Below are 9540 nucleotides of genomic sequence, written 5' to 3' on the forward strand. Positions count from 1 at the left end.
AGTCTCTGCCTTGGCCAGAATGTATTCGTGCAGGCAGGCCATAATGATGGAAATACTGTTTCCAGAGTACCTTTGCCACGTTGGTCCTTGGTGAGGAAAACTTGTGCATACTGAGTGAAGTGTTCAGTGATGACCAATAGATTGGTGGTGTTGCTCTGGTTCAAAAGATAAAAAGTCCACACAGACTAGATCCATGAGCCCTTTACTGTGAACTAACAGCTGAGTGTTTGGGCGATGTCTTCCTGGCAATGCAGAGAACAGCTTTTGCATTATTGTTCAACGTCCCGTGCAATATGTGGCCAGTAGAATCTGGTTCTCCAAAGGTCTATAGTTCTATCTATTTCCAAGTGGCCTCCATCATCATGAAGTGATTTCAGCACTACACTTCAGGAAGTACCAGCTGTCGCCGAGGATGCCCCAAGGGGTCACAAATCATTCTATATAGCAACCCTCCCTGACTGATCAGCTTATCCCATTCCCTGAGCATTAACAAGGTGTTGAGGTGTTTGCTCTTCACCCATGGTCACAGCTTCCCTTGTAGCTTGACCAGGACTATGTCTCTGATGCAGGAGTCAGTTAACCAAATTTTCTTCAACTCCTCACAATTCAACTGAGGCAGTGATGTCAAATCTAAGCTCACTAAGAGGGAAAGACTTTGGGAAAGGCTTTAGGTGACATTCCCAAAACATCTCTCCAGGTTAGCTATAGTCAGGTTGGGTTTTGCCTTGGCAATTTTACACATAGCCACCCCTGTAGTGAGAGCAATCTTTATCCATTCATCATCTGGAGGATAGTGATCATGTGGTGATTGAGACAAGACATCAATGTCAATATTAGTCTTTCCAGAGTGTTATGTGGCTAGATCGGCTAACCACTGGTGTCCAGCTCCGTCATGTTTTGCAGATGTCAGGATGCAAGTCAGGGGACTGATATCAGTCCTGACTATAAACTTTGCACCTTTGAGGAAATCATGGAACTCTTCCACGATGGTCTACGTCTGTGCAAGGAACTCTAACTTATGCACTGGGTAGTTTTTCTGAGGCAGTCAGACTTTGGCTGGCATAGGCCACAGGTTGATATCCATCTGGGTGCTCTTGATATGGGATTGCAAACCAACTGTCCATGCTGGAATCTATATGTAGCAAGTAGGTCTTGTTGGGATCTGCAAAGGCAAGAACGGACCTTCGCCAAACTGTCGAAGTATGGAAAGCACGTTCATAGGCTCAAGTATCAGAGGGGTAGCAATGTTAGTCTGGATCTGTAAAAAGCGACAAAGAGTCCTGTGGCACCTTATAGACTAACAGACGTATTGGAGCATAAGCTTTCGTGGGTGAATACCCACTTCATCAGACGCATGTTCATAGGCTGCAGTCCACCTGTCTCCAAAAGGTTCAGACATCTTATGGTAAGGCACTTCTGGCTTACAAGGGCTCCTATTGTTTTGATTCAAAGAGTCAGGGCATTCATTGATTCAGGGCATTCCGTGGATGGGCAATGATTGAATATCCCTTCACAAAACATCTGTAATACCCACAGAATCCTAGGAAACTCTGGAACTCTTTCAGATTTCTTGGTCGTAGCCAGGTCTTGAAAGCTTCTATCTTATCTGGGTCTGCTACTGCTCCTTGTGAGACAATGTGCCCAACGTATTTCACACTTGATTGGCAAAACTGGCACCTGTCTAAGGACCGCTTGAATCAACAGGTGCTGACATGATCAAGCACTTAAGAAGATGCTCATGTTCCTTGAAAGTCTTCCTGAAAACAATAAGGTCATCCAGGTAAATCAACACCTCCAGCAAGTTCATGTCTCTGTCTTCTTCTTTAATCTCTGGAAAATTGCTGGGACTCCAAATATACCCTGGGGCTTCCTTCTAAACTTGTAAAAACCCAATGGACAAATAAAAGCTGTCTTCTCACAACCTTCAGGAGCCCTAGGGATTTGGCAATATCCACTTCTCAGATCAAGGACCGAAAACCACTTGCTTCTGGTAAGGCAATTCAAGACATCTTCCACCCATGGCAAAATGTACTGATCGGGTATTGTTTCTCTACTCAGGGTACGGTAGTCCACACACATGCCGATGTCCTGGTTCTTCTTATAGGCTACCACAATGGGAGATGCAAATGGGCTTCTGGATTAGTCCAGCAGCTTTGAGCTCCAACAGATGCTTTCTCATGTCCTAGACATTTACAAGTGCAAGTAACCGGGATCTCTCCCAGAAGGGTTTCTTATCACTCATCCAGATTCAGTGTTTGAGCCAATATCCCAGTTGTGTTGCTAGAATATGTCTGCTTTCTGGGCCAACTCCTGTCTCAGGCACTCTTTCTGGACCTTGGTCACAGGGAGTTTCCAAAGTTCAGGCTGTTGGATTAGTCTCAGGACAATGAAAGAGTCCACTGACAGTCTCAGCTCTGTAGACATGGGCTATCATGGTCCCCAGCTTGAGAATCCAGGTAAATGAAAGCCCTTTTGTATATGCAATGTGCACTAATGGTGAGAATTAAACCCTACCGATCTATGTGACTGTAACACAAGGGACTCACTCAGGGTCCTTTTCTGGCTGAGTAGGCAGGAGACTGATGCAGGCAAGCAGGTCCTCCCTGGGGATTGCTGGAGAGGGACTAACCGCCCGCTCCCTCCTGGAACGATTCTTTAAAGCTTGGAACCCCCGGGTTCAGTTGTAGTCAGGTCGGGTATCTGGGTCTCTAATATTGGATCCGGTGTGGGCTGACTGCAAGGCAAGCAGGCTGCAGGTTGGGGCAGGAGAGCTGGGCTGTCTCCTGTTGCTGGCAGGCTGGGGGTGGGAGGAGCGGATTGTCCCCCCCTTTCTGCAGGCTCGTGTCACAGATAGGCCAGTTGTTGGGCCTGGTAGTGCTGTGCTGACAGGCTGTAGGGAGACCTCCTCTCCCCTCCACTCCCTGGCTGGCCTCAGCCAGGCGCAGGGAAACCGGGGCTAGGCACAGCCTCCCTCCTGAGCACCTGGGGCTTGCACAGGGGCAGAGGGTGCTTTCATTCTGCCTGGCTGTCCTCTGACTGGCTGCTGCGGACTGCTTTTGTCTCCACTTCTCCCACTGGTTGAGAGAGGAGGGTCGCCAGGGTGACTGGGGTGGGGGATTGCCTCCCCTTCCCCTTCCCCTTCCCTCCTGCTGCTGGGGAAGTCAACAGGGCATGACTCCGTTGTGGTCCCCATGGGGGCCCACGGAGGGGGGGGTCTCTTCTCTTGGGGCACAGAGCTGCCAGGGTCCCTTTTTGACTGGCCATTTCGGTTGAAAACCAGCCACTTGGCAACCCTACCCTGGCATTACAGATGTGGTGCAGTCTTCTGCGAGCACGTCCGTGGTGCTGCAAACGCAGTGCCCTTCTCCTTGTGCACGTTCCTGGCACTACAGACGCAATGCCCTCTTCCACACACACGTCCCCAGCACTACAGACCCAGTGCCATCCTCCCAGCACACATCCCTGTACTACAGACGCAGTGCCATCCCCCCCGCGCACGTCCCCGGCACTACAGACCCAGTGCCCTTCTCCTTGTGCACATCCCTGCACTACAGACCCAGTGCCATCCTCCCAGCACACATCTCTGTACTACAGACGCAGTGCCATCCTCCCTGCGCATGTCCCTGCACTACAGACACAGTGCCCTTCTCCTTGTGCACGTCCCTGGCACTACAGACCCAGTGCCATCCTCCCCACGCACGTCCCTGCACTACAGACACAGTGCCCTCCTCCTTGTGCACGTCCCTGCACTACAAACACTGTGCCCTTCTCCTTGTGCACATCCCTGCACTACAGACACAGTGCCATCCTCCCAGCGCACATCCCTGCACTACAGACCCAGTGCCATCCTCCCAGCGCACATCCCTGCACTACAGACACAGTGCCATCCTCCCCGTGCACGTCCCTGCACTACAGACACAGTGCCCTCCTCCTTGTGCACGTCCCTGCACTACAAACACTGTGCCCTTCTCCTTGTGCATGTCCATGGCACTACTGACACAGTGCCATCCTCCCCGCTCATGTCCCCGGCTCTACTGACACAGTGCCCTCCTCCTTGTGCATGTCCCTGCACTACAAACACTATGCCCTTCTCCTTGTGCATGCCCCTGGCACTACAGACACAGTGCCATCCTCCCCGTTCACGTCCCCGGCACTACTAAAACAGTGCCCTTCTCCTTGTGCACGTCCCTGCACTACAGACACTGTGCCCTTCTCCTTGTGCACGTCCCTGGCACTACAGACACAGTGCCATCCTCCCCGCTCATGTCCTTGGCACTACTGACACACTGCCCTTCTCCTTGTGCACATCCCTGCACTACAGACACAGTGCCATCCTACCCGCGCACATCCCTGGCACTACAGACACAGTGCCCTCCTCCTTGTGCATGTCCCTGGCACTACAGACACAGTGCCCTTTTCCTTGTGCACCTCCCTGCACTACAGACACAGTGCCCTTCTCCTTGTGCACCTCCCTGCACTACAGACACAGTGCCCTTCTCCCCATACATGTCCCTGGCACTGCAGATGCAGTGCCCTCCTCTCCATGCACGTCCCTGGCTCTACAGATGCAGTGCCCTCCTCCCTGCTCACGTCCCTGGTGCTATAGACGCAGTGCCCTCCTCCCCGCGCACGTCCCCGGTGCTACAGACGCAGTGCAATCCTCCTCATGCACATCCCCGGCACTACAGAGATGATGCACTCCTTCCCGAGGACATCCCCAGCACTACACACACAGACTGCAACTTTTAACTCCGACCAACATTCACCAGTAGCTCAGTTGTAGTATTTAATTAGATTTCAGGCTTATTGAAACCCTACACCAAAGGGCTCCCAGCCAAGGCTGTGGGCATCCTTCACATACATTAAGACACAAGATTGTAGGCAACAGACAGGGCTGGCTCTAGGCACCAGCAAAACAAGCTGGTGCTTGGGGCGGCACATTTTTAGGGGTGGCATGGCCGGCGCCAGAATGCTGCCCCTGCCGCCCCTAAAAATGTGCGCCGGCTGCCCTAGCTCACCTCCGCTGCTGCCACCGCTCGCGCACCATGGCGCACGAAACAGCTGATTCGCACGCTGCTGCTCGCCCTCCCTTCCAGGCTCTCAAACCTGGGAGGGAGGGGGAGATCCCGAGCGGCCGTGGCGCACGAAACAGCTGATTCGCTCGCCGCTGCTCTCCCTCCCGCCCAGGCTTGAGAGCCTGGGGGGCTGGGGATTTGGGGAAGGGGCGGAGTTGAGGCGGGGCCGGGGGGTGGGGTAAGAAAAAAATGTGGGGGGAGCGGCCAAAATTGATTTTGCTTGGGGCGGCAAAAATTCTAGAGCCGGCCCTGGTTACAGACAATAAAAGTTCACCAAAGTGGTAGCATTTCTTCCAACCTTACCACGCAGCATTTGAGCACCAGTCATGTGATGCATACCCCCTTTAAAAAGCCCCCAAAGCACTTTGCCACTAGACCGAAAGGCCACCCTCCAGTGATGCCCATCCAAGCGCATGGGCTATGCAACATGCGCAGATCAGCAGAATCAGGCTATTTGAGGCCTGGGGAGGCAGCGTAGCCCAAAGGAAATGGCCCCTATGGCAAATGCTCTGCTAGCAGGTCCTTCCAAAGCGTGGCTAGTGGCAGATCCTTTGCCAATCTCAGCAGTGGCAATATGGTCTGGGAAGAGGCAGTCTCTTAGGTGGGCAGGTCCCAAGCTGTTTAGGAACTTAGGCCAAAACTCCACCTAGAAGCCAATATGCTACGAGTGCAGACCCAGAACACAGGTTGCATATACTGCTATCAGGCGGTACTGCTTAACAAGCAGGCTGCCATACTCTGCATCAGCTTACGTTGTGGCTAGATTTAAACTGTAATCCTCCATGCAGAGTGCATTGCAGTGATCCAGCCTCCAGGTGACAGACATATAGCCCACAATAGCAACATCCACCTCGCTTTAAGATTAAATGATCAACATAATACTACTTGGGGGGAGGGATAGCTCAGTGGTTTGAGCATTAGCCTTCTAAACCTAGGGTTGTGAGTTCAATCCTTGAGGGGGCCACTTAGGGATCTGGGGCAAAAGCAGTACTTGGTCCTGCTACTGAAGGCAGGGGGCTGGACTTGATGACCTTTCAAGGTCCCTTCCAGTTCTAGGAGATGGGATATCTCCATTAATTTATTTATTTTTATTTTTAGCGCTATTTCCATTGCCACTTACCCGCATATTCTCTCCACACACATACAAACCATTAACTTCACTTCACCAGGGGAGCATGTTAGCTGGAAAAATGTGTGATCGCTTGTAAAGGGATCACTTAAACAGGGGAGTGGCTATTTTGCACATAGAATAGAAGCCGGAGAATAATCTGAATCACATTCATGCATATGGGAACACATAGCACATCATGTAAATCATCATCTGTTTTTAAAGAGACATGACATTCCACCCGTGAGCCTCATACTGGCCACCATTGGTTGGCACTGAGACAGAAATTTCTAGCTCCTATTCTGCAAACACTTAGGCATGTGAGTAACTTTTGGTAATGAATTCAAGCAGTCCGTTCACATGCATAAATTCCTCATGTGTGGAAGTGGTTGCAGGATCCTGGCCCACCCAGTGCTGGAATTGCCTCAAAGTCCGGCAGTTCTGCTGGTGATGTTTGTAATGCAGCAATCTGTCCGCTAGCAGCTGGATTGAGACCACTAATTTATTACATACAGGCCACTGAACAGTCATGAAGTGGTAGCAAATTTCACTCACTACAAGCCCAGGCTGCGTTTGAGCAAGCAATCTGCCTTGCTAATTACGTGAACAGGACCTAAGGAAAGCGCCATGGTATGACATGCTGACCTGAATTTTCAACTGCGGGCGTGTAGAAGGGTATGTCTAAATGGATGTGTCCCTCTATGGATGCATACACACTAGTGAGGAGTGCACACCTACTAAAATGGGTTTGTATATACCACCATGGCTGGCAAGTGTGCATAGGGATTTGCACAGTTAGCTGATGTTCACATTGGCACTTGCCTAGTTCAAGCAGAGGGCCGTAAAAAACGGTTCTGAATCGCTACTGGCCAAACTCTAGTAAGTTAAAGATGCCACATAGGTGCACCCAGGGATCAAAATGCCCCTTAGTCATTTACATACTTAGCATGGTGTTTCTAAAGCAATCTCTGGCACTGGTTTGTCTGCTGAATCCCTGCAACCAGCTGACAAGAAACATCTTCAGCAATTTCAAGTCCTCCTCTGGTGAGCGTGTTTTATTCATTCTGCTGAGTACTCACTCCCCCCGGTCTGTAATCTGACAGCCTGGTAGATGTGGATGAAAGGCTTTGGGGGGGGAGGGTTTCAAATGAATCAAATCCTCCCCCCCAGGCTGACAGAAGACCGTGCTTTTGAAATATTTCAGCACTTGTAGACAAGATTGGTGCTAAACAGTCGGGGGTCTCACTCAGAGCATTGCCGAAGGCACTACAGCTGTTCATCATGCCCTCAGACTTGGTTCAGTGGAACAGACCCATTTTAACTGTGCGCTAACCAACAGTGCCACTTTGGAAGCCTTTGTATATTTCAAAGAGGCTTCTAAGCACAAAAATCCTTCCCTCCACTAAGACGTTGCTGCGTCTAAACTGGCTTGTTCTTCAGCAGTCCCACAAATATCTCTGCAGATAATCATCAACAGATCATCCCTTTGTTTTGGTAGGTCCTTACCATGGTATTCAGCGTGGGACAAACCATTTGTAAGAATGCACTGAAACGTGTAATAATAAAAAACCCACCCTCTTTAAAATTAACAATCGATGGATGCAGGGCCGGCTCCAGCTTTTTTGCCGCCCTAAAGAAGGCAAAAAAAAAAAGATAAAGCCGCGATCGGCGGCACTTTGGCCGCCAAAGACCCGGACATGCCGCTCCTCTCCATTGGCCACCCCAAGCACCTGCTTCCTTTGCTGGTGCCTGGAGCAGGCCCTGAATGGATGTACCCAAGTCACCAAAGGCATAGGGATTAGAAACTGTCTAATTGGAGTAGGTCTGGGCAGTCCACGTGGGTTTAGACATACTGAAAGCTGCCATGGTAACACAGGAATTGTCCCGACTGGATCAGAGCCAAGGGCCCTCTAGTCCTGTCTCCTGTCTCTGACAGTGGCCAATACCAGCAGCTTCCAAGGAAGGAGTAAGAACCCTGCAGTAGACAGATGGGGGACAATCCACCTCCCACATAGGTCTCAGCCTGATCTCTAATATGAGATTTAATGCTGCTTCCAAACTTTTGTTATAAATTAGGATAACGCTGGCTATCAGTAGCCATATCCAATCCCCTTTTCAATCTTAAATTCTTGGTATAATGAGTCCAGGGCCACAAATTCTTTAAAGCAGCAACAGCAACAGCAAACTCCCAGTGACCCTGGATTGGACGGGATTCTTTGTTCCCTATAAACACTTTGCACAAACAACCCATTGGCTTTCGGTGAAGGAGCGGTGTGAGCGAGAAGCCGCTGGGATGATTTATGCGACAGGGTTGCAGCTGGGACGCGAGCAGATTCCTGCCCGTCTCCAGCACACAGCCCTGGTGGTTATAAAATGTTTTGAAGGATCTGCTAATATTTTTGTTTTCAGTGGGAACAAGACGTAATTACACGACAGCACATCTTTCTCAAGGCTGTCTGTACTGAGGCCACTCCTATAATTTATGCCCTGAGTGTGTCGAGATGTGGTAAGGAAAGATGGTGTCTCACGCAGCCAAACCCTTTCAGGTGAATGAAAATAAAGCAGGAGGCAGAATTGATGGGCTGTAGCAATGGCCATGTGGCTCCTCAGAAGGTTTATTTTAATTAATTTCCAAGCCTGCTGTAATACCAGACAGCGCTTTCTTCAAACCTTCCCTTCTACTCCCACCTGCTGGCTGAGATGCCTCACTGCTCCTTGGGAGAGCTGGGAGAGCTCTTCCTTCATGTGTTAGTTTAAGATCTCCCCTAGGAGTCTTAAAAATTCCTTCTGCAGGCTGAATGTTGATTTTGGCTGACCAAAGATGAGAGGGTTCTAGAGATGGGTCCTGGACAGAGTTTGGATCCAAACCTGGATGAGAAACTCTCCCCCCCCCCCAAATTTGGGAGTGTTCAGATGTGAAGTTTTGGTTCAGCATGTTGAAGAACCAGCCGACAAGTTTAGATTTGAATCTGAACATCTGCCAGGGCTGGGAGTGTTTGGGTCTGGCCCCTCTCTAGGTAACATACTGGGACTCACATTACTGGCATCTGGTCCTCCCAATATTCTCGCTGTGAATAAATCTGCTTGTGGAAGTGAGCTTGGCTCCACACACGCCCAAACGCCACACTCTTGAGCTAACTCTCTAAAGGGCTGTGACAAATACAGCCCATTAGTAGCGTCTTCAAAAGCCCAGCCCCGTAAGCATTTGAGCAAAGGAGAATTTGTTATCCTGTCTAGCATGGAAACCAGGAGTCTTTCATTTTAAGGTGTGTTGGGGAATAAAAAAATGTCGGTTCATCAATTTCCTTGATTGAGGCAGATAATTTGCTCTGGAAGACCAATGCTTTGCACAAATAA

This window comes from Chrysemys picta, chromosome 8, assembly GCF_011386835.1.
Source record: "Chrysemys picta bellii isolate R12L10 chromosome 8, ASM1138683v2, whole genome shotgun sequence".
Lineage (NCBI taxonomy): Eukaryota > Metazoa > Chordata > Testudines > Emydidae > Chrysemys > Chrysemys picta.